The 22,705-nt window shown below is 42.7% G+C and overlaps 1 long non-coding RNA gene across 1 annotated transcript in view; it reads left to right on the plus strand.

Moving 5' to 3' along the window:
* The window catches only part of LOC146765713 (uncharacterized), a 41,362-nt gene extending 32,201 nt beyond the window's left edge, over positions 1-9,161 (plus strand). Inside the window, exon 2 of the long non-coding RNA XR_014949641.1 lies at positions 3,190-9,161. This is a non-coding gene — a long non-coding RNA (uncharacterized LOC146765713). The remainder of the gene's footprint in view (positions 1-3,189) is intronic.
* Positions 9,162-22,705: the final 13,544 nt, after the last annotated feature.

Consider the following 22,705-nt stretch of genomic DNA (forward strand, 5'->3'; position numbering starts at 1 on the left):
ATTATGCATTTTCATTTTGTGGCATTGGAGAAGGAAAAAACCCCAGTCCTACTAATAATTACTAAAAAGGAAACTCAGCAGGGTAGGCAGAAGGAAACATGGAAGGCAGTGGAGGAGGAGAAACGCTCAGCATATGGAGGGGTTAACTAAATCTGAGCCTGTGATAATGCTCTTGTGTTTGCCAGGGAGACTGGGGAGAAAATCCTAATGGACCTACTGGAAACTGTTAATACATTTTGGTTATGTGTACAGAAAGGACATGAAGCCAACAGAAGGGGCTAATGAAAAATTATGTGAGCATTCAGCAGCAAACATTATTCCAAGCCCTGATGGTGGTGGAGAGATGTGAATGATGCTGGTCAGGTGAAGAGCTGGAAAACCTGGTGCAGTATCACCTTTCAGACTGAGTGCTGCCAGCACACTTAGGGAAGTGTTGAATCATAGCTGCAGGATGAGATGTTGCTTTAGGGAGATGCAGAGAGGCATGTTCAACCCAGAGAAAACAGCCATTTGTTTCACAGGTGAATAAATAAGCATTTCCTTGAGCGAACCCAGCAGCATGCAGGGCTGTCACTGAGGGTTTCACCACCAACAAAAAGTGGTGCCTGTTCCCAGTAATGGGAACATTTTCTGGCTAGATATAATTCAAGTCCACATTGCTCCCAGACATTCAGACTGTCACAGCTTTGGGCAGGGGTTCTCTTTCTGCAACACCTATTCCAGTGGGAGCTTGCCTTGGGATGGAAACCTCTCTGTATGGCCACACAAAAATACACACATGGTCCTGAATATCCCAGCTGTACCTTCCTCATGGACAAAGGGAGGTGGGCACACCACATGAATTTTTGGAACACTTGGATTGTAGGTAAAATGTCTTTGAAAATTTTTCTTGCTATTGCTTCTTTATTTTCACTGGAATTTGAGAAAAGAAAAATGCAACTTTTTTCCTCATCAAATCAGTGGGATTCTAAAAATCTCAAAAATTTCAATTAGGGGTTGGGGTCTCTCTTCCTACTGTTAGTTGTCATCAAGAACAAAGGTATTAAAAGAGCAATTCATGTTCAAGAAAAGAAAGAAAATTCTCCTTTCTGTTGCTGCCATGAGGCTGAGATGCAGAATATGGGGAGACAGAGGTGTCCAGCTGTGACCATTTGCTGAGGTGGACTCCTAAGTCAATTTGTCTCATGGCCATGGTCCTTCCTTGTGTCACCATGAGGACACCAAAGAGGGAGGCAGGAAGTGTCCTGTTTTTGCTGTGCTGGTGATGCTTTGGGCTGTAGAGTGTTACTCTTTAGGTCTTTGCTTTTTTAGGTCTTATTTGAGGAAATCATGAACTCTCTTTCTTGAGAAGGGATGATATTTCCCTTAATTTAAACAGCTTTGGGCAAACAAGTAACAATTTGGAAGTACTTTCCCATTTAATATTTACGTGATTTATGCTTCCAAGCAACCCTTCTGTTCTCCTGTTTATATGCCCTCCAAGCTCATTTTTTAACTCCAGTTAATCACACTGAAACAAAACATAACTCACAGGGAGAGGATGATGGCCAGCTTTAAAACTGGGGCTACCGTATTGGATGTCAGCTCTGCTGCTAAAAATAACTACCCTGGGACAGGTGCCTTCCCTGGACAGCAAAATTTAATGCCACTTTTTAAAATCCTGGCGTTCAGAAGCCTTGGAAGGGAAGAAACCCTTTAGCATTTGGGGAGGAAAGGATTGGTATTCCCAGTCCAGGAACCAAAAGCTGCTTGTTTGAAGTACTAACACACAAACTGGCTGGACATGAAGCAAACAGCAGCTCAGAGCACTTTGCCTTCTTACCCTTGTCATAGTTTAGATTGGGAAATGTCAGGCTGAGTAATTTCTAATCTGTTAATGCTGTTGTTTGCTGTACAGTAAAAGGAAGTCCATCTGTAGCTCCAAAACGCTGCTCAGTGATAGGCAGGTGGGACTCGGAATAAAGGAAGAAGTAGGAAAAATGCTTTGTGCCATGTTTCTTTCTCTGCACAGAAAATATTTCAAGCTCCTCTGGATGGAAAACATCTACCTCTACTCAAGTTGTGCTCCCTGATGTTTCCTTAACCAAATACCAACTCATCAGCACCCAAATTCACCAGGCAAACCCACAGACCAGCAGTCCTGGGGTCAGGGTGAGACCTGCACCTTTGTGGGGCAAGGAAGAAATGAAAAGAGATGTGAGAGAAGGAGTTTGTGAGCAATTGAGGAAATACCTGTTTTTTCTCTGTGAGCTTGGCAGATGGACAGAGCACTGTCTGTGCAATTCGTCTGAAGGGATTCACTCAGTTAAATGCACTCTGTGTCGTAGCAATAGAGTTGGCAATACATAAAAAATGGTGTTTAACTGCATTGGCAGGTCCCAGCAAGCCAGGGAAAAGGGGAACAGAGGGGTGGCCATGGCGAGCCAAGGATTTCTGTTTGCTGGGATGTTTACACCCAACAGCTCAGCTGGAGCAGGCAGCCTGGTCCCTGCAGAGCAGAGCTGGGCATGCAGGATTGTTCTTGGGGTGCCCGTGAGCCTGCAAAACCCACAGTTGCTACAGAGGTGTCAGGGAATTACATGATTTCTCTCTGTCCTCTGTAAATGCAAAGCTCTGCTTAATATCATGTTGGATTTCTGCATGTTTATTTTATTTCCCAGTGGGATGAGAAGCCTTCCCAGGCTATGGGATATGAGTATCCCCAGAACCTTGTCAAGCCCATGAGGGAGTGAAGAAGCAGCTTCAGCAAACAGGAACGATCAGGTTTCTCACACCTCCCAGAGACATCCCAGCTATGTGAGGCAGCACTTCCCTCCACCTGCAGCTCCCAGGAGCCTGCGTTGCCAGGCTGTGGGAGAAAGCAAGGGAACACCCCAGCTCCACAGGAGCAGCTCACCCCCAGTAACCCATCTGCTCCTCATTCCTGACACAAGTGTCCTTTGTCCCTTTCAGATGCTAAACCAAATCCAACTGGATTTCCAGGGTTCAGCTGTTCCCAAGCCCCTCACCCAGTGTTGGTGGTGCAGGGAATGCTGGTTCATGGGTCTCAGAGAGCAAGCAGGAATTATAACATCTTGCATGATTTCCATATGCTTTGTGCCAAATTATTCACACCTTGTTCTTCCCTTTTTAAAACACCAGGGGGGAAAAAATCCCATCAATTAGCTCTAAATCCTCCTTTTCTTTCAGGGCAGGGGAGAGGAGATGACACCTCTGCACAACACCTGAGAGGATACAGAGAAGTTTTTCCTGTGGCCCAGTCCTAGGGCCAAACACATCATCTGGAAGGATACAGTTGCTTTTACAGTCTGTCATTTTCTAGCAATTATAATTTCACACACATTTACCTAAGACAATTCTGAAAAGCAAGAAAAGTAACAAGTAAATAAATTATATTGCAGCTCTTCCTTGAAAAGCATTGTAGATGCTTTTTAGATAGCAAATACATTAAAAAGCAGGAAAATAATTTTAAATAAGAATGTATCTCTTCAAAGGGAGACACCACTTCGGATACTGATGTAAGAGGTAAATTAAAGAGTGCCAAGTGCAAAAAGGTTCCCCATTTCTTTGTAGAATGTAATTAATGGAAAAGGCTTACTCAGATTGCCACAAACCAATGGAGAGAGTTCAATATATAGTTGACAATGTCAATATTTCTGTTCAGCATAAGTATTCTATCATTTTTATTCAATATTGAAACTTCTAAACATGAATCCACTTCCACATGTGATTACAAAGCCATCTGGTTTTCCAGTACTAACTCTGCACAAAGTTTTGAAGCCATTCCCCCTTGTCCAGTCTGCCACTACATGTCCTTGCAAACAGTCTTTCACCAACAGGAATCTTTTGAATGAGGATCTTTTGGAACTGAAAGAGAGAAGATTTTATTAGATATTAGAAAAAAATTCTTCCCTGTGAGGGTGTGAGGGCCTGGCACAGGTGCCCAGAGCAGCTGGGGCTGCCCCTGGATCCCTGGCAGTGCCCAAGGCCAGGCTGGACAGGGCTGGGAGCAGCCTGGGATGGTGGAAGGTGTCTGCCCATGGCAGGGGTGAGACCAGATGGGATTTAAGCTCCTTTCCAACCCAAGCCATTCCATAATTCCATGATTCATGTTATCTGTGTGACCACTTTGAAACTAACTCCCTACACAGCAGAGATAATGTTTTAGTCTTTCTGAACAGATCACCTGGGTTTATGGGTGGTGACAATCTCAACAGAAAGTAGAAAATGAAGCCAGAATGATTGACAACTGTATTTTCATTTGTTTTGCATTATCCCATTAGCACTAATTGTTACCTGTTTTAATAAGATATGGTTTTATTGTTATTTTTGACCCAGGATCTTAAATTGGTGCAGAGTCAAAGTCCTGTGCTGCTCCAAATTAGGTCAGCAAAAGGAATCCAGCATCTGTGCAAGAGTCCAGGTCACAGAGCTATTTGTGGAATGGATACTGTACAATCTTTGTGAGTGCATGATATATGAACTGTATGTATTACCTTGATAAATTGTTTTTAAATATTTCCTCCTTTTTATTAATTGAAGAGGAAACTCATGCATCAATGACATTTTTATGCTGGTTTACACATAAATTATTTCCCTGTGATGTTCATTTTTATTATTATTGCCGATATTATAGCAAATGCATTTTTTTTGCCTTGTAAACAAGATTTTGCTCACAGCTAAATGAAAAGAAGAGAAGTTAATCACGTTGAAATAATAGGTTTAAAAAGGTAATTCAGTAATGTTTGGCTGATGTTTAATCTTCCCCAATAGAGGCCATGCTGAGAGAAATGACAGAAATTCTGCTTTTGTAATTAAACTGTATTCATCACTGGCAGGGCAGCTGAAGGAGAGCTGAAATAATGCAGTCCCTGCTGACTCCTGGCAGAGCCTTCCAAGCAGAGACTTCAAGGTTTGCTAAGTGGCAGTAGTAGCTGCAAACCTTGAAAATGAAGAGCATCATCAAAGCTTCCAGTGTAAGAACTTGACATTATGGGTCTTTTTGCAGGAGGGTGTGAACCTTTTTCTGAGACCATGAGAAAAGCTGCCTCTGAAAGCAGCACCCATCTCTCTGCAGAAGAGTAGAAACAATCACTCAAGACATGTCCTGGGGCCTTTTTGCCATGAGAGCTCAATGTCTTTACATGTTTTTCTGAATCTGATCCCTAGCCAACCACTCTGTATCCATCATCTCTAGTTCCAGGTCTGACTGCTCCTCCTTAGCACTTCTGAAAGAAATCCAGCACTGGACAGGACCTGGGAGTCCAAAGCCCACAAGGAGCAGTGGAAAGCTCAGAAGGCTTTGAAGATGAGCTGCCCTTGCCATAAGTCATCTTCACATTGTCTCCCCATAAATAAGTCAGTAGTTCTCAGCAGCTCAGAAGCCCAGCAGATTTTTTTGCATTTGTTCATAGGTTTGCTTTAAATGGCATTTAGTACGTGAGCTCTGAAGTAAAGTTACATTTCCCTTTCTTGCCCTCTGTAGTTTGAACCTCTAGCAAACTTCTCCCTGCAGCTCTGGAAAATATAAACAATTCTTTTGCTGTTAAAAGGCAGACATGACCAAGCTTTGATTTGTGATTTTCTAGGGAAGAACTGTATCATCCCTCAATGAGATCTGTACATTGGAGTGGCAGAAGCAGGTCAGTCTCAAACAGCATCTAATTAGGCAGATTTCTGTTGTTTAGCCAAGCAGATGTATTCATCACTGAACATTAGATGCTGCATCATCCACTTATAACAGCTTCCAGCTCCTTAAAAATGCAGAAATAGGAAATCTCCTTTTCTTTTTGGCTGGTACTTTGACTCATGTAGTAGCAGACACTTCCAAGGTATCAGTAAAAATATTAATCAAATAGCTGAGAATGAGCTCAGTGGTTTCCCAGCTTTGGGATCTGTGTTCAAGGCACTTCCTAACAAAAGGAAAGCAATAAAAACATTTGAGTTTTCCCCAGGCAGGATTTCATTCTCTCCCACCCTCTCTAAGGTCCGGTGAAATTTTTCTCAAGGAGGTTAAAAGGTGATCAGGTATAAGCTGTGTTTGATGGAACAAGGAGTCTCTTTCAAACAATGCTGCTCTGGGGCTCCTTGGTCCCTGCACTCAGCCCTGCTTGGAGGAGCCAGCAGGAGTAACTTCAGTGCCATAAGGAGACAGTTTCCTGCCTAAAACCACCATGCCCAGGCTTTTCCTCAAGCTGTGCTGTGGCCAAACCTCACTGGTGCCTGCCTTTCACCAAGGAATGGGCAGGAGTGCAGAAAATCCTGTGCTGCAGCATTCACATCCTGTCCCTGTGGCAGGATCCCACATCCCAGTCTTTCTATCATGTCCCAGTGTTAAGAATAATACCTAGAGCTTCCTAGATAATGATTTTATCCAGCAGGACTGGTGAAAATTATGTGCTTTTGGTCTGCCCTATTACCTTCATTTTAAAATAATCTGATTCAGAGAGCACTAAGTGACTAAACCCAGGTACCATGCTCACCTGTGCTCACAGGTAACTGAGTATTCTCCATGGTCCTACTGCTAAAAAAAAACAAGTTTCTGTGTCAGTGTATTGATACTTTCAAACATTTTTACCAAGTGGTTTCAGCTTCCAAGTCTCATTCACCTTTCTGGAGCCTGAGATAGTTTACACTTAAAAATCACAGCAGATTAAGGATGATCCCTCATGATCTGTATATCCATTATGCATCTGACCAATGTTTCACACAATGCAACAAATTTGCTAAACAACAAGAGCCCACAGCATGTAATGGGAAATGTATTCTGAACAGAGCAGGGGAGCTTAACACACAGAAATTACTATTTCCAAATAAAATGCTTCCTTTCCAGCCCAATTTTTGTTTGTGTGTGTGAAAAGACTGACTTTTCTATTGAATAATTTTCTGCTTTTCCATTTTTATAAAAATGAAAAATGAAAATTTATTTTTCCCATGGGTTCAAAGGGACTGTATGGATTGAGCATTTGCAGTGCATCCTTACCTAAAACTATCAGCATCAGCCCTGTAACCTGTTTGAGGATCATCTGAACTCAGTGCATAAAGGGATTTTTTTAACATAGTGCTATGTATCACTAAGTTTTTAGAAAGTTATGAAGATGTTTTTACTGAGGAATATTTGCAAGTTTCAGATGGCTGGCAGATGTTTTAAAGAACATATGATTCAAATAGAAAACCTTTCTTTTTATTGCTGAAACACTAATAAGAGTGCACTTTAATATGCCTTAATGTGTTACTCCTTAATTGACAGCAGATGTTTCCTGAACAGCATTTTTTAAAAGACGTGCCGCACTTCAAAACAAGCAGAAATAAAGCCTTACTGTACATACAAGAGCTTCCAAAAACAACGCCTCCCCTTGCCAATAATTGTTTTTAAAAACAGCATTCTGGATTATTTGAAAATCAATATTAAGTCCCATGGAATATGTCAGAATAAATCTGCTGTTATTTCAACAGAGCCTCAACACAGCCTGTGTTCAAGGTCTCCTTTTGCTTTCCCTCCAAAATGGGAACCATCACCCAGCCCTCAATGTTGGGTCACAAGAGAATGGAAAAATCCATCCTCTCAAAATGGGAAGCTAAATATCCACCTACCTGGGCAGACAGAACACTTGCAGCAGAATCAGTGCACCTCACCTGAAGAGCATGACATTATTTTTATGCTTATGTGTAAAATATTCCAAGATTTGGAACCCACTCATGCCCCATCTGCTGGCGTGACACCAAGGAGACAGGAGAGGCTGCTCCTTTAGCCTGGGGGTTCCACAGATTACAAATGGCAAAGGATTGTCACCGAGGTGAGCAGGACTGCAAGGACTTCTGTCATCACTGGCCGGAAAAGGAGGAGGTTTTTTCCTCATTATATTGCCAAAGTCTTGCTCCATCTCCAGCTCAAAGCAGCTCTCTCAAGGTATCTCAGAGCACACAGGGATTTCACAGGGGTGGAGTTCTCACCATTCTCAGTACGGTCCCCAGGTACTGAAAATTTGTGATCTGTTTATTACTAGAAATGGGTATGATTACAAAGGGTTAGAGAGGGCTCAAGTTATGTGAGAAAAGAGAAGAAAGAAAATAATGTCTCCTTCCAAAGTCACATGGCAGACTAGACCATGCTTTGAGTGCAGAACTGGTCTCAGATGTTCTGCCCAGTGCTGCTGTCACTGTGTCACTGCAGACCTTTCAGCACGTCCTGTGTGACCCAGGACAGGGCACAATCAACCTGGGCATCGGCTCTGAAGAGCTTAACTTCAAATCTTCTCATACTAAAGGAGGAGTTAATCTGAAATCAACATAATTTATTTCTTCTTCCCCTCCCTTTGAAAGGTTAATAACATTTTTATTTCCTCAGCCTTAATTTTGAGAATATTTCCACTGTGTGTTGTTGCAGGACAAGTCTAGTGTTGCAAAGCAAACACCACTGTGCCAAATCCCAGAGAGATGAGGCTGGTGCTGGGCAGGGGACGTGCTGCCTCTGGGACCCACGAGCTCCAGGCAGGTTCTGCTGTTGGAGTGGGAAAGGCCACACATTTGGATCCACTGAACACTTTTCACAGACCTAAATGGCTGCAAAAGCAATAAATACCAAAAATAATCAGCAAAGAAAAGTAAGAAAAAATATGGAATTTTATTATCTTCATGAAAGGAGATGGATGAACAAAATCAAATTATTGATAGGGAGAGATTCAGAGAGTGACCATCCTTTGTGATCACAGGATCAGCCTTACCAGCCTCAGGAGCCCTGCTGGTGTCCTGGGAAAATGAGACTTGCAGGATTTACTGTGCTGCCCCCCAAACCCAGGCAGGAGCAGCCCCAGCTCCCCATCCCTCCTGCCCGGCGTGCACGGGGCTGTTTGATGTGTGTGTGATGCTCCCACGCTGGGCTCCCAAACCCTGCTGGGATCTGTGGCAACAAATGACAGAATCCTTCAATACAGCCAAGCTGTGGTCAGTGTTTATTTATTTTTATTATGTAAACAACCCATCGCTTTGGGTTATTGCAGTTTAGCTTGAAAGGCATTTGATCATTTAAAATTACTTGCTGTTATAAAATCTTTCTGTTTAAAAAAAAAAAACCTTGTTAAAATACTAAGTATTTGACAGTGCTTTTTGTTATCCTGCTTATAAAATACAAATCATAGGGCAATAAATATTATTCATTTAGAGTTGATGCAAACCAAATGTTTTCTTTCTTAAAATACCCATAAAAGTGAAGTTTTATCTTTCATCTGGCAATGCCTCTTATGCCAAAATGTTCTGAGTGGAACTGCATTAATAAGAAGACATCAAGAGAAATATGTTACTTGTATCCTTTAATATGCCTTTGTAAACTGAGATACACATTGGCCTTCTATCAATAAGCATCTCTACCTGTGGGGTTTGAGAAGGATTAATAGAGAAGAACCATTATAGGATGAAAGGACAGAGCATGCTGGGAGAAAAATGAAAATCAAACATCCACCAGTGCATACACTTCCTTCCAGGATAATATTTATATTTTATTTTATTTTCTTAATTTATATATATAGATATATATATATAAATAAAACATTTAAGCTGGTTTTAGATAGCACACATCTGTACTGCAATAAGGCCGTTTTCAAAAGTACAGCTCTCAGTGGGATATTTATTTAATTCGTATTGGTTTTGGACCTCAGCCTATAATGAGAAAAGATATGGGCACATGCTAGAGACGGTGGCTGCAACTGGGACTTTTTTGAACATTAAAATAGAAAAAGCCTTTGCATGTAGGAAGGGTTTAGAGAAAATTTACTAACTTTTGCTTCAGACACTGTGCTCCAGAGCACTAACAAAGACAAGAGAGAACTGATGCAGACACTGAATTCATGACCAAGCTGCCTGGAAAATGCCAACCAGATCTGGCAGCATTCCCCAGCCTTTCTCTCTTTGGACACTTTTCACCTTTCTGCTCAAATTTGATTTTGAAACCAATTTCCAGTCCCCCTGCATTAGTCACATCAGAGCTTTGCAGGGATGGTCTCTCCGTGGGGGTGTCTGAGCTCACACATTCCTTTTGGTGTCAGTCCAGGAGGTGTTTAAGGTGTTGCCTTCCCAAACTGAATTAAAACTGCTGCTACAACCACTGGTGCTCGTGCCGTGCTGCCTTTGCAGCCCCACAGCATCACAGCTTGCCCATTGCACAGGCACTGGTGGTTTTGCATCAGATTCAGAGTTCTGAGAGAGTTTTCCCACAGGAGAGAGGACAGAAGGCTTTCTCCAGGGGGCTGGAGTTTGTCAGGGTCTCTGGGCAATCTGTGGGGCAGCTGAGAGTTGCCCTGTCAGTCCTGCTGCTGCACAAAGCAGAACTAGACATGAAGCAGGGAAATGTTCCCCAACCAGACACTGTACATTATTTCCTTGCTGCTCTGTTGTGAATCTTACCCATTTTTCTGCACCTTAGGGTCCAATTCAATGACTAAAATTGATTTTTGGTACTTCAGTGGCCACGTGTGGGAACCAGACGTATTATTTTTTTATTGAATACAACCCTTAGAGCACTGGCTCACAAGCTCTCTTCAGTACACTATAATAAAGTAATACCAACATTTCCCAGCTCTTCATAACTTCATTACTCTGTGTCTCTTTGGGACACTTTCAGCTTCTATCCAGACTCCTTTCATGGATGGTGGGTTTTTCCTTGGATTCTGAGAGCTTCTCCCTTTTCCCTCTGTGTGTGCCTGTGTGTGAGAGCTGACACACGTGTGCACACATGCTCAGCATTATCTGCCAGATTCTGCCAAGAAAACAGCACATCCATGTGCCACCCAGAAAAATGCACTTGACTTTCGAGGAATTGTTTTCATTAAAGCAGGATCAGGACCTGCCTGCAGACCCAGAAGTGTGAATGGAAACAATTTCCCCACTCAGGAATTTCAGCTGACGTGCAGCTGCCAAGCTCTGTGCTCCCTTCAGCTATGTTTTCCCTGAAACCATAAATAGTCCCTAAAGTCAACATACAACTCCCAAGTTTATGTTGACATAACATAAAACTTGCACAGAGGTAACATCCCATTGAGAGCAGCAGCTGAGGGGGCCACCAGCACCTCCTGTGCTTTACCTGCGAGGTGTCTCCTGCCCCCCTGGCTGACTTTGCATATCTCCCTCACCTGGGACAAAGGGTTTTCCCTTTCTGTTTGTGCAATCCCAGATGTGACTGTGCTTGGAGCTCTCCTACACTCCAGGTGTGCAGCCACAACGAAAAGCAAACTGTCTCTCTTGTGCTATCCTTAACTGTACCTCCCTCTCTTTCCTGCTGCATCTTCAAGGACCACTGGGATGAACACCCAGACAGGCTGCTGTAAATTCCTGCCTAAAATGGAAGTGCTGGGAAAGCCATGAAGTTATAGCTGGAAATATGTTAGAATTATTTAGTGCTTGATTATGCAGCTTGTTCAGCCCTTTCCCTCCCTCCCCAGCACTATTGAAATCAATGGTTATTTTCTGAAAATCAAATCTGGGTTAATGACGAAGGGGTTTTAAAGTTGGGGCAGTGGAAGCAGTGATTACTGGGGCAGGAGGAAATCTCCTGCAGGTATTAGTCTTACAGGACGGCGTGCCAAAGGTCACTGTGGCGCCCGTGATGTGGAACAATGATGAAATACTATGGGAAAAGCAAGTCCCCAGCTCCGGGGTGTGCGTTTGGTGGTCATGGCCATGCACCACTTGTGATCAATGGGTGTAAAGTCAGGGTCAGGGCTGCAGCAGCCGGAGATGCTGGTGCTCTGCTATCTAGCCAGGCCCCAAGCAAGGGGCTGAGTTTCCACAATTCATTTATCATAAACCAGCAATTTGCAAATGTTAGCACTTTTCCCACACATCATGAGCCCTGATGGACTTTAATAAAGGGGTGAGCTAGAGAGAGAGAGAGAGAGAGAAGAAGAGGGAGGGGGGGAGAGAGAAGAAAACCTACATAATTAACTAAAGTTCTTAGAATGGCTTTAATTGTGAAATGTTACCTTTTTGGAAGTAATTGCTGTACAGGTTTTCATTTGTTTTCTAGTTTCTGGTTTTTTACACTGCTTTCACTTCAGTTAATTAGCCAGTTGTCTCTGTTGGTGGGGTTTTGTACCTCTCTCTTTTACCCTTATGGCTGTACAGGAAAGATTTTCCAGTTTGTTTGACTCAGGTGATCATTAAAATTTGATTACCTGCATTAATTTGGTTCCTGCACTGCTTTTAAATGAAAGGCCTCCAAAGGGAAGGGATAACAAAGAAGAATAAATTGTAAACAAAGCCTGAAAATATATGAGAGTGAGAATCTGCAAAGCTGTGCAGATTCTGAGAGAGATGCTCATCAGAGTCACTGGCAGGTATCAGCAGCCAGGTTCAACACCTCTGAGCTCTGAGGAAGTCCTGCTCTGAGTCTGGCCTGTCTCTAGTCTAGTAATGTGGCAGAAAGAATGGAATCTGTAGATAGAAGAAGGAACAAGAGTTGACACTTTTCACAAATATCAATGATAGCATCACTTTAACATGATTTTCCAGGCGTCCTTTTTCCCCAGGCTCGTATTCCTCTTCCCAGAGTGAACAATAACAGAGATTTCTGTGACAGGGATAAAAACATTCAGAGCTGTGATTATCAGTTTTACTCCTACTATTTTGGGAAGAAGTTGCTCCTCTCATTGAGGGAAAAAAAGTCACAGCTCTTGTGCCTGTAGATGAAGGAATAGAACAGAACTAGATGGTGCATGTTTACTTGAATGTTTTAGGTAGAGCTGATTCTGCTTTGGAACAGAAACATCATCTGACTACTCATCCTCTGTGTTCTCTTGCTGATCAAATGTACCAATGTCAGCTTTGAGTCTCTCTCTGGAGGGCTCTGAGCAGTAGGTGGTGGCACTCAGGGACCCTTGAGGCTGGGTTAGGCCAGCAGTCCCATGAGATGACACTGCCTTGCTGCAGCCATCAGTATAAGCCAAAAAAGAGTTCTCTTGTTGGCCTTGGGCTCCTTGGTGGCCTGGCCAAGCAGAAGTGAGGACCTGTGGGCTTGCACACCTCACAGCCCCCAGCAAAAAGGGACTTCTGGTGAAATCTGACCAGTTTGTCACCTTTTTCACCTGCAATTCAATCCCAGTATCATAAATGTCCAAAAATGCCTCATCAGGGTCATTCTGTAGTGTGCTTAAACCTTCTTCCCAAAAAAATACAGTTGTAGGGTTAGTTTATCTCCTGATTTCCAGGCCTGCAGCACCCTTCATCCCAGCCAGGCTCTGCAGCACGAGAGGCTCAGAGCAAACCCACCTTACAAAAAACACAATCCCCACGGTGTTGCTCAATTCCAAGCATCACCATCAGAAAACACCCCAAAGCACAGAGACAGCAGATGAAACCCCAAATACTGGCAGGACTGATGCTTCCTTGGAAATCCTTGGAGCTGCAAAGCAAAGCCCAGTTCCCAGTGCTCCCCACGTGGTGCCATTAGCAGTGGGCTGAAGCCTCTTCCCCACCTCATTCCAGCTCAGGCAATGGCCCGAGGTGGTGCTGGATGTGAAATGAACTCACAGAGTAGCTGAGCACTGCATATCTCTCAGAGCATCTTCCCTTTAACACATCTCGTTTTTTTCTTCCTTTTCATGACCTGCTGCCAAAATCTCTCTGCTAATGTTTCTGCCACCATCGATGCCATGCAAGAAAAGTGTCTTTGTTAACACATTTAGGGCCTGCTTTTAATTTCTACAGTATTCCCTTTAATAACAATGTCTAATTAAAACATCTGTTAAAAAGTCTGTAACATTAACTTTACAGGGAGAATTTAATAGAATTATATTTGAATTGCAGCCATTTAACGGGTTTCCTAATTAGGCTGTAGAGTTTTTATTTTTTTCAACAAAAACATTACACAAATTAAAATCAGGCCCAGTTTTTTATTATTATTATTACAAGACGGAGTGTGGTCAAAGAAAGGCAGGCAGTATGTGATGGTGTGTGAAGGGCGAAAAAACTCACTGCAGCAGCCAGGGACTGAAACACAAAAATATATAAAATTAAAGAAATAAGAGACAATGTTTGAAAGGGGGAGGGGACTAAGAGACAAGCAGGGGAAAATTCTCTGGCCTTTAATTTGCACAGTTTATTTTCAAAAGGATCCCTGTGAGTATCTCAGCATTTATCTGCCCCCATTCCCTTTCTATTTTTCCCAGATTGCACTTGTTTGGATCTTGTCTCTAACTGGGGGTAAAGAGGGAAGAAGTCTTGACAAAAAAATGACTTATGCCAGTTTGTGTTTGCCTTCATTTCAGAAGCTTGGACAGGTTTGTTCTTAGGCAGAGGTTTTCTGCAGTTCATTTACTAAAGCTGAGCTTTTTCTATAAAACTTTGCACCCATTGACTGATTGACTGGCACCACTTACAGAAATATGGAACCTCTAGCACTTTCAGGAAAATCTGTGTTCTGGGCTTTGAAAGGCAGGATTTGACAAATATTTTTTTAAATACAAGAAACCACAGATAGAAATTTTAGTTGGGGAGAAAACAGATCTTCCTGTTCACATAAAAACTTCACTATTAACCTGTTCTAAATAAAAATTAAAATGAACAGGAAAAAAATCAGATCTATTGCATGAAGAAATATAGTAACTGCTTTTAAAATCACACATTGCAACCCTCAGTTTGACCACGCCAGGATAAGGCATCTCACAACTGAAATGGTATGATTTTCATAAAAGAGTGGTGATTTTCCAGTGAGACGGGGTCATTTTTGTGTTCAGAATGAGATGCAAGAAAACAATACAGTTTCATTCTTCAACATAAATATTTCATGTGGCTCTCAACAAGATGCTAAAGTTAGTGCCTGTACAAACATCTTGGGTGAAATCCTGGCCTCTGAGTTGTCAGGAAGAAAACTCTTACTGACTTCAGAAAGACCAAGACTTCATCTTTTGTCTTTAAATTGAACTTACAGTTGTAGTGAGCACTGGCAAGGGAAAACCCACTTCAAAGGAAGGCTCTGACAGTTGGACACTTATCTCCCACTGATCTAAACTATCAAAATCTCTTTTTGTTTCCCAATCGAGCCTGGAAATCCCATTGAGAGCAAGTTCATCAAAATAGTTCTTTTGTTCTTCTAATTTACAGCAAATCCAACCAAGAACACAACTTCCCTCAAGGAATTTTCAGTACAGCACAGGCCAAACTCAGACAGAAAGGGCAGGTTTAGTAGGAAAAAAATAACAACAAAATGTTCACAACAAAGAATAAGAAATGCATTAGCATTCTTCTGAGACCCAGGACACTGGTGAGGCCTTTGATCTCCTCTGCTCTGCCATACTGCATTGCTTTTGTGGCTTTTGGACTTGTAACAGAAGTCAAAGTCTGTTTGGGTCTTGTGGAAACCATCTGGACTCTTCTAGCCCAAATATCTACTCTTTAGTGGCTGTGAGGGGCCTCTCCTCATTACCAAATTATCTGTTTCAGGCCTATATTTCTTCAGCCCACCATTCTGCACATTCTTTCTTTCCAAGGGAAGAAGCTGAACCCAGCTCAAATGTAAATACCAGACCCATGTCCAGGGGAAGGATTCCATTCCCTGCACTCACACAAAGCAGCCACCCAGCTCTTCCAATATCTTTCAAAGTTCCTCGGAGCACGGACCCCAAAACGGCCTTTCTTCACAAAGAGGGAACTTTGTACAGTGACTTGTAGGGTGCTACCCACAAACATTTATGGTTGCCAGCCCTCTGCAAATGCCCATCCAAGAATGAGCTCCAGGGAGCTTTGCAGGACAAAGTTGCACACAGGAATTATCACAGGACTGTGGTCAGTGGGTTTTCTGTATACTTAGAGCCTCAGGGAATAAAGTTGTTTTGGAACAAATCCTCATATCTGCTTGGGTGTTGGTGGGGAGAGGACATTTTGGTAGTTTCAAATGGCATTACACATTTGTGGAGTGGAAATTACAGTTCAGTATGTGGGCATACTTGATTGGACAATCTTTCAGTTGATGGCTTCTTCTGTTCAATTACTATTAAAATTCATCAAATGGAACAGAGTGGTTTTAATGCCCGTAATTGTTGTACAAAATGCTCTGTAATTGGTCTTACAAATGAAGCTGAAGAGCAAGATCAAACTCCATTGAAAATGAATCTGTCTTTCCACTGAAGAGTTCAAGAGTCACTTCGAAAATCCATTTCACGGGGAAGTGTTTAGCCAATTCCAATTCTGGTTCGTTTTGTGTGGCAGTTTTTATTTGCTTATTTTGGCCTCTCATATGCAAATGAATCTGCCAACTCTTGAACCTGGTTCCACGTGCTCCCCTCACTTGCTAATCCAGTGCTGCAGTCAGCAGCAGAAGGCAAACTTCAAACACTTTCAGGTGTATTTTTGGGTGAAATGGGAAGACTGGCACTTGGGCAGTGTGAGGTGAGGAGCTGGCAGGTCTGTGCTGTGCTGCCTCTGGTTGAGGAGCTAGTTTCAGCAAGCCTTGCCAACCTGTGCCTGGTGTTTCTTCGTGGATGAGACTGAGTCTTTTTACCCCTGACAGATGAGAGGCAATCTGAGACTTGTGAATAAACAGATAGCCAGGATTTCTTACACTTTGCCACCAAAAGCAGCATAACCTGTAACTACAACATGGGAAAGCAAAGAGGACTTTTGGGACACTGGTTTTATTTTGTGTTCCAAGAAGAATTCATTTGCTCAGAGATAATCCTAAATTTTCACATGGAAGCCAGGCAGCTCAGGGAGGGCCCGAGGGAGTGTCCAGCTGCTTTGGCTGCTCCATCCCGTCATCACACCAGTGCTGTGTTTTCCACCTTTGGGAAAAGCACTTGATGTTCAGGGAGGCTTCCATGTGTGTGTTTGTGCCTCCTGCCATTGGGGTCCTGAGCCCCTGGCACAGGTGCCCAGAGCAGCTGTGGCTGCCCCTGGATCCCTGGAAGTGCCCAAGGCCAGGCTGGACAGGGCTTGGAGCAGCCTGGGATAGTGGCAGGTGTCCCTGACCATGTGTCAAGGCCTGGAACAAGATGAACTGTAATGTTCCTTCCAGCCCAAACCAAACCATTCTATGATCCATGATTCCATGATGGAACATGATGGATTTAACCCCTGAACCCAGCATGTCACAAGCTGATATTTAATTCTGTCTTCCTCCCAAAGACTTCAGACAAAATCCTCTCTCTGGCCCCTCTTCAAAGCCACCTTCTTCTTCTTCTTCTACCCCTTGCCTCAGCCAAAAATTTTGTGGTTTTCACTATCGATTCTGGAAAACACAGCTTATTGTTCATGCTGCTTCAGTTCTTTTCTGCTTTGTCTACTCTCAAAGAATTAAAAAGAAGGTTCAGAGGGGATCACTCCTCTTTGTATAGCAAGTAGAGAGCATTCAGTGGCATCTCTCCATGGAATGAAGTGATGGCTGTGGAAGAAGAGAAAATCAGAACTGAAAGTGGGGAAAAAAAAAAAAAAAAAAAAGAGAAAAAACTACATGCTGCTGTCCCAAAACCATTTAAAAGACACAAATCCCTCTCCAGGCTCCTGACTTGTTACCAGGGCATGTTATTTACACTCACTCACACTGAGTCTGTCATTATTAATCTGCTGAGGGCGTGTGTGACAGGAGTTGAGCCCAGCAGCTCCTGGGGATATCAGAGGAGCAGTGCAGGAGCACTGTGAGTGTGTGAGCTCCCCTACGTGCCTGTGAGCAGGTAGCTGGGGTAAAACAAGCAGCCCTCATTAAACTGCAAGTGTAAATAAATAGACCAGAATTTCAGATTACATCCAACAAAATTAAGAAAAGGTCATGGACAAGGTTTTTTTTTTTTTAAACCTACCAGCTCTGTTTATTAAATGTGATTGCTTTGTACACACTCAGCACTAATTGGATTGCAGGCTATTTTGTATTTAAGTGGGGGTGGGTGAGAGAATAGAACAGGGAAGGGTGGAACACACTTCTAATGGCATCAGTTAGGTCCTAAAATATCCTGTTAGTCAGCATGCTGACCTTTTCTTTTCCCAACTCAAGACCTGAACAAAACACCTTGATTTTTTGTCTGGACTTTTGTTGCTGATACACAATTCCACTGGGGTCTCAACCTCTGGAGCCCTTTCTGGAATGTGTTTGTGTGTGTGTATGTGCATGTACAGCCAGGAAAGGTCTGTGAAGCTGCAGGAAAGGCCCTAATTGCAACTAAATCACACACCTTCCTCCACATGTATCCTTGCCTGTGTAGGCTGAGCTGTTCAGGTGTGTGTTTTAAGTCACCAGGTGAAACCAGAGTGAAACAAAGAAATTGCACTGTCAAGAACAAGCAAATAAATTCTTTTCTATTACAGAAAAGGCACAGCAGAGATTTCTTTTTGAAGGGCACTCTGGGGAGGCTGGAAAGGTTTAAGTGGAGGAACCAGAGCCGATGCCAAGTGGTGCCTGAGACCCTTCCTCACCTACAGAAGGAGAAAATAGGAGCAGAACTCTGAAAAGCCATGGGGGAAGCTGTTCCTGCCTGTGCCTCACCTGCCTTTAGCTCATCCAACAGGGCACAGGGCAGAAAGCAGAGCCCTGAGGGCCATGGCTGCTTTTATCCCTGCTTTTATCCCTGCTGACCTCGGGGATTTTGTGCTGCTCAGCACTGGGTGTCAGTGGGTTTGATGAGAGACACCCACACACCTCACTGTCCAACATCCAAAGTGCCCTTTCATCTCCCAACCCAGGATGGACATCCCTGGGGAGGCATTTTGTCTTTTAGAGGGTTTTCATGTCCCCACTTCCTCTCCCTTAGCATCCCCAAGCAGGAAAGGACAAAAATAACCCCAAAGCCTTGAAGCTGAGGGTGGGTGTAGGACAGGGCTGGCAGGAAAAATCAGAGTTGATCGTTCATGAGGTTGCCTTGAGTGCTTGCAGTGCAATGTCTCCCACCTCTCGCTGGCTGGGTGACACCAAAAATTCTTCTCATCAGCACAACTCTGCAGGCTGAGCTGGGCTGGCTGCTCCAGGGAGCTGCTGGAGAAGTGGGATGGGGTGAGGCCCCCCATGATCCTGCCCTGCTGCCATGGGCTGGGGGCTCCTCATCCTGCCCCATGGAAAACCCTGCAGTGGTAGCACAGGTCCCAGACTCATTCCAGACAGGATTTTAGTTAAACTGCACAGCTGTGCAATTTAAATAAGTGAATTGACAGCCAGAACTGGGAAGTGGGACTTACAAAAAGACCTGGAAAACGTTGAGTTTTCAGCCTAACATACTGAACATTATTTCTCCCGAAAACCAAAATATTTCATTTCTTTCCAGCCAGAAGCACTGCATATTTTGGTGAGGAAAACCATGCATATGTGGCAAGGCAGCCTTGTCATGAAAGGCATAACCTAACTAAATTCCAATTTTCTGTTGAAACAACCATTTTGATTGCAATTTTTGCGTTGCATTAGCCATTTCTCCCAGTTCATTTAATCATGTGTCACTTTGTAGCCACAAATAGTTCAAAATCACATTGATTCATTAATTAAAATTATTCCTGGTTTTCTTCAGCAATTATTTGTTGCTAAGAAGAATCTGAATATTTCTAGTCATACCCCTGAATCAGCACTCAGAGGGCTGTTTTGGTCAGGCAGCAAGACTCATTTTCTGTTTCTTGTGTAACTAAACAACAAGCTGAGAAGTGCTTTAGCTGGCACCCGAAAGGATATTGCAGTTTCCCGTATGCAGACTCATAAGTGAATTGCTGGTAACACAAGTAAGGAGATGAATTGTTTTCCTTAGATCAAAATGCACCTTCAAAGTAAAAACAAAAACTGTGGACTGATTTGAGCCTATTGTAATGGCAATAACAACAAAAGGAGGCAGATTAAGGTCTTTAGCAGGGAGTTTGGGGGAAAACTGGGATTGCTAGAAATAGTTTCCAAGATCGATTGACTTGAATAATACTCTGGGACACAGAGAAGAAAGAGAGGCACTGCCTGAAGAGAATAAATCAAATATCTTACAGCATTTTAAGCATTCTTTCCTTTCCTAGACACTGCTTTTAGTTTCCAGAAATATGAACAATTCCAGGCAAGCAGAGAATAGCCTGTTCATTTCCCCCCATGATGAATAGTTGCACGTTAGCCTGCTCATTTAATGACAGCTATATATAGTGTGTATAATAAATCAGACTCCAGCACACAAATGCCTTCTGTTTACCTTTGAAATACTCCTTTTTTTTTTCCCCCCCCGAGAATTGTGATTGTTGCAGGAGTCTGATGAATCCACCTACATGTACAGGGATCTGGACAACAAATTATCAGAAACTTTTGGTTCAGTGAAATCCCCCATCCTCCCAGGACTGCCTGATGTCCCAAGACCCCAGGGCCTCACAGGACCAAAGTCTGCACAGGCTCTGGAAAATTAACTCAGCTCAAGGGAATCTCAGTCTGAGCTTTGCGTGAAAAGTCTCATTTTAATCAGGGAACTCAGTCAATTAGTCTGATTATTGCATTATAAACACTTGTCAACTTTTATAATATGTGCTTTTGAAATACGATGCCTGAACTCGTCTGCCCAGAAATAGCATATTTTTAGGCTGAAGTACACTGTGACTTCCCTGTACTGTAACTTACCAGTTAGAGTTTATATATACATATACTGTCATAGACATATGTATGTGTGTGTGTGCTGCTATTTGTTGGATGAAAATATCTGATGTTTAGAAAGTATCTATCTCACTTCTAAGAAAAAACAGAAATTCCTTTTCTGTATAAATATTACAAATTTTATCTGTGCTGGAAGACCCACATTTCAAGTCATCCTCTCTTATCCTTAGCCACTTCCCAGCTAGCTGGCACAGCACTAATAAAATGATCTGATATTCCCACTTCCAAGATGAGAAATTCACAGATTGGATTCCCACTCTGGTTCCACTCCCAAAGTATTGTTCTCTAGGGAAGAGAAGGAGCAATTTCTATTTTTTCCTCTATTTTGGGAAAACTTTTCATGCAAAGAAATGTCGTAAAAAGTATTGGGAATTGCTGAAAGACATACAGATTATGTATGTTTTTATAGCCGTGAAGTCACTCAAATGGCTTTGTCTCCATTTCCCTGTTTGGCATAGATCACTTATTGTGCATATGTTTTCAGATGGAAATGCTGAATTAGACTATGGTGAAATGGATAATGCAGCCCTAATGCTGGCATGAGCTAATAAGAAAACAGCAATGAATCCACTGCTGCAGATTGAAGTACATGCATTTCATATTATTACTCAAGGCTTGTCTCTCCGATTAGATGATTGCATAACCTTAATATTATAAATCTTGCATGATGTGAATTGTTCAGCTGTAACCATAATCAGTTTTTACTAAGGTGGCATTTCTGTCATCTTGTTAAACACAAACATTATATATGCTCTAGTCATAATTCCATAACAGTTGCTTTTAGTGGGTGACGGCTTTGCCAGTCAGGAGATGCTGTTTAGCTCAGATACTCAGTGCAAGTGCTAAAGACACTCATAATGGCAGTGTTTGCTTCAGAAAACATCTCTTTGTAGATCTTTTAATTTTCTGAGTGTAAATTCCTCTTCAGAAGAAATGCAAAATCTTGCCAGGTCTCAGACAGAAACCTCTAGCCACTTTCAGATCTTCCAAGAACCCAGTTTATTTAACCAAGTGAAAATGGCTGTACACTGCCCAGAAAGCATGGCATGCTGCTGGGAGTCAAGTTCCACTGCTCAGCTCTGAGCTCCCACTTGTTTCAGTCCAATTTTCCACATGTCCCAGCTTCCCATGTGTAAATAAATGCCCCAAGGCCCAGCTTTATGGGGACCGTGCTGCCGCCAGAGTTTAAGGGTTTAAGACCCACCATATAAACCTCAGCCAGAATTCCTTCTCCCATCAATTCGCTGGGGATTTACACAAAAAGCTCACAACTGGGTGATAAATTTCAAAGCGTATTGTAGGAAGCAGGGGACATGGTCAGTGTGGTTGTGCTGCAACACCATCCTTCATGCAGAACCTGGAGATTAGTTAGTCCAATTTACCTCCTCAACAAATTTATTGGCTTAGTCAGATGCTCTGTAGAAAAAAAAAAAAAAGAAGAAGAAAAAAAAAGGCTAAATCTCTGCCTTCTTTGGGTAATGGACACTTTCCTATTTTTCCACTGTAAACCTTGTGCTGAGATACTTCTTTACAGAGAGGAATATGTTGAAGAGATAAAGGCAACATGAGCACTTCCACATTTCTTCAGTTGTAGAAAACCCTGAGACTGCAAAATCAGGGAATCAGGAGAATAAAACAAGAACTACCTCATCTTACTAGCTCTACAATAAATCTAATCATCCTTGTTGGTTTTAATAGCAACAAAATTGGCCCTATACTCCATAATTTTATACTCAGAATTACACCTTAACTTTTATATAAAAACCAAGTTCAAATAGTTTTTATCAGGCAGTCTGTGGATGTGATTTTCTGTTAGAATATATAAAACAATCAATTGCACTGGTCTTTTCATTGGAGAATAAGAGTCTTTTCTGTTTTCTAGTATGTTCAGCATCCCTGCAGCAGAACCTGGCATATTTGTTATCATGGAAAGCACAAGGGACAAAGAGAGTTGATTTAGGTTAGATATAGGGAATAAATTCTTCCCTGTGAGGGCAGTTCAGGCTTCCCAGGGAAGATGTGGCTGCCCAACCCTGGGAATGTTCAAGGCCAGGTTGGACAGGGCTTGGAGCAACTTAATCTGGTGGAAGGTGCCCCTGTCCATGGCAGAGGATGGAACTGGATGAGCTTTAGGGA

This window comes from Lonchura striata, chromosome 20, assembly GCF_050655825.1.
Source record: "Lonchura striata isolate lonStrDom1 chromosome 20, ASM5065582v1, whole genome shotgun sequence".
Lineage (NCBI taxonomy): Eukaryota > Metazoa > Chordata > Aves > Passeriformes > Estrildidae > Lonchura > Lonchura striata.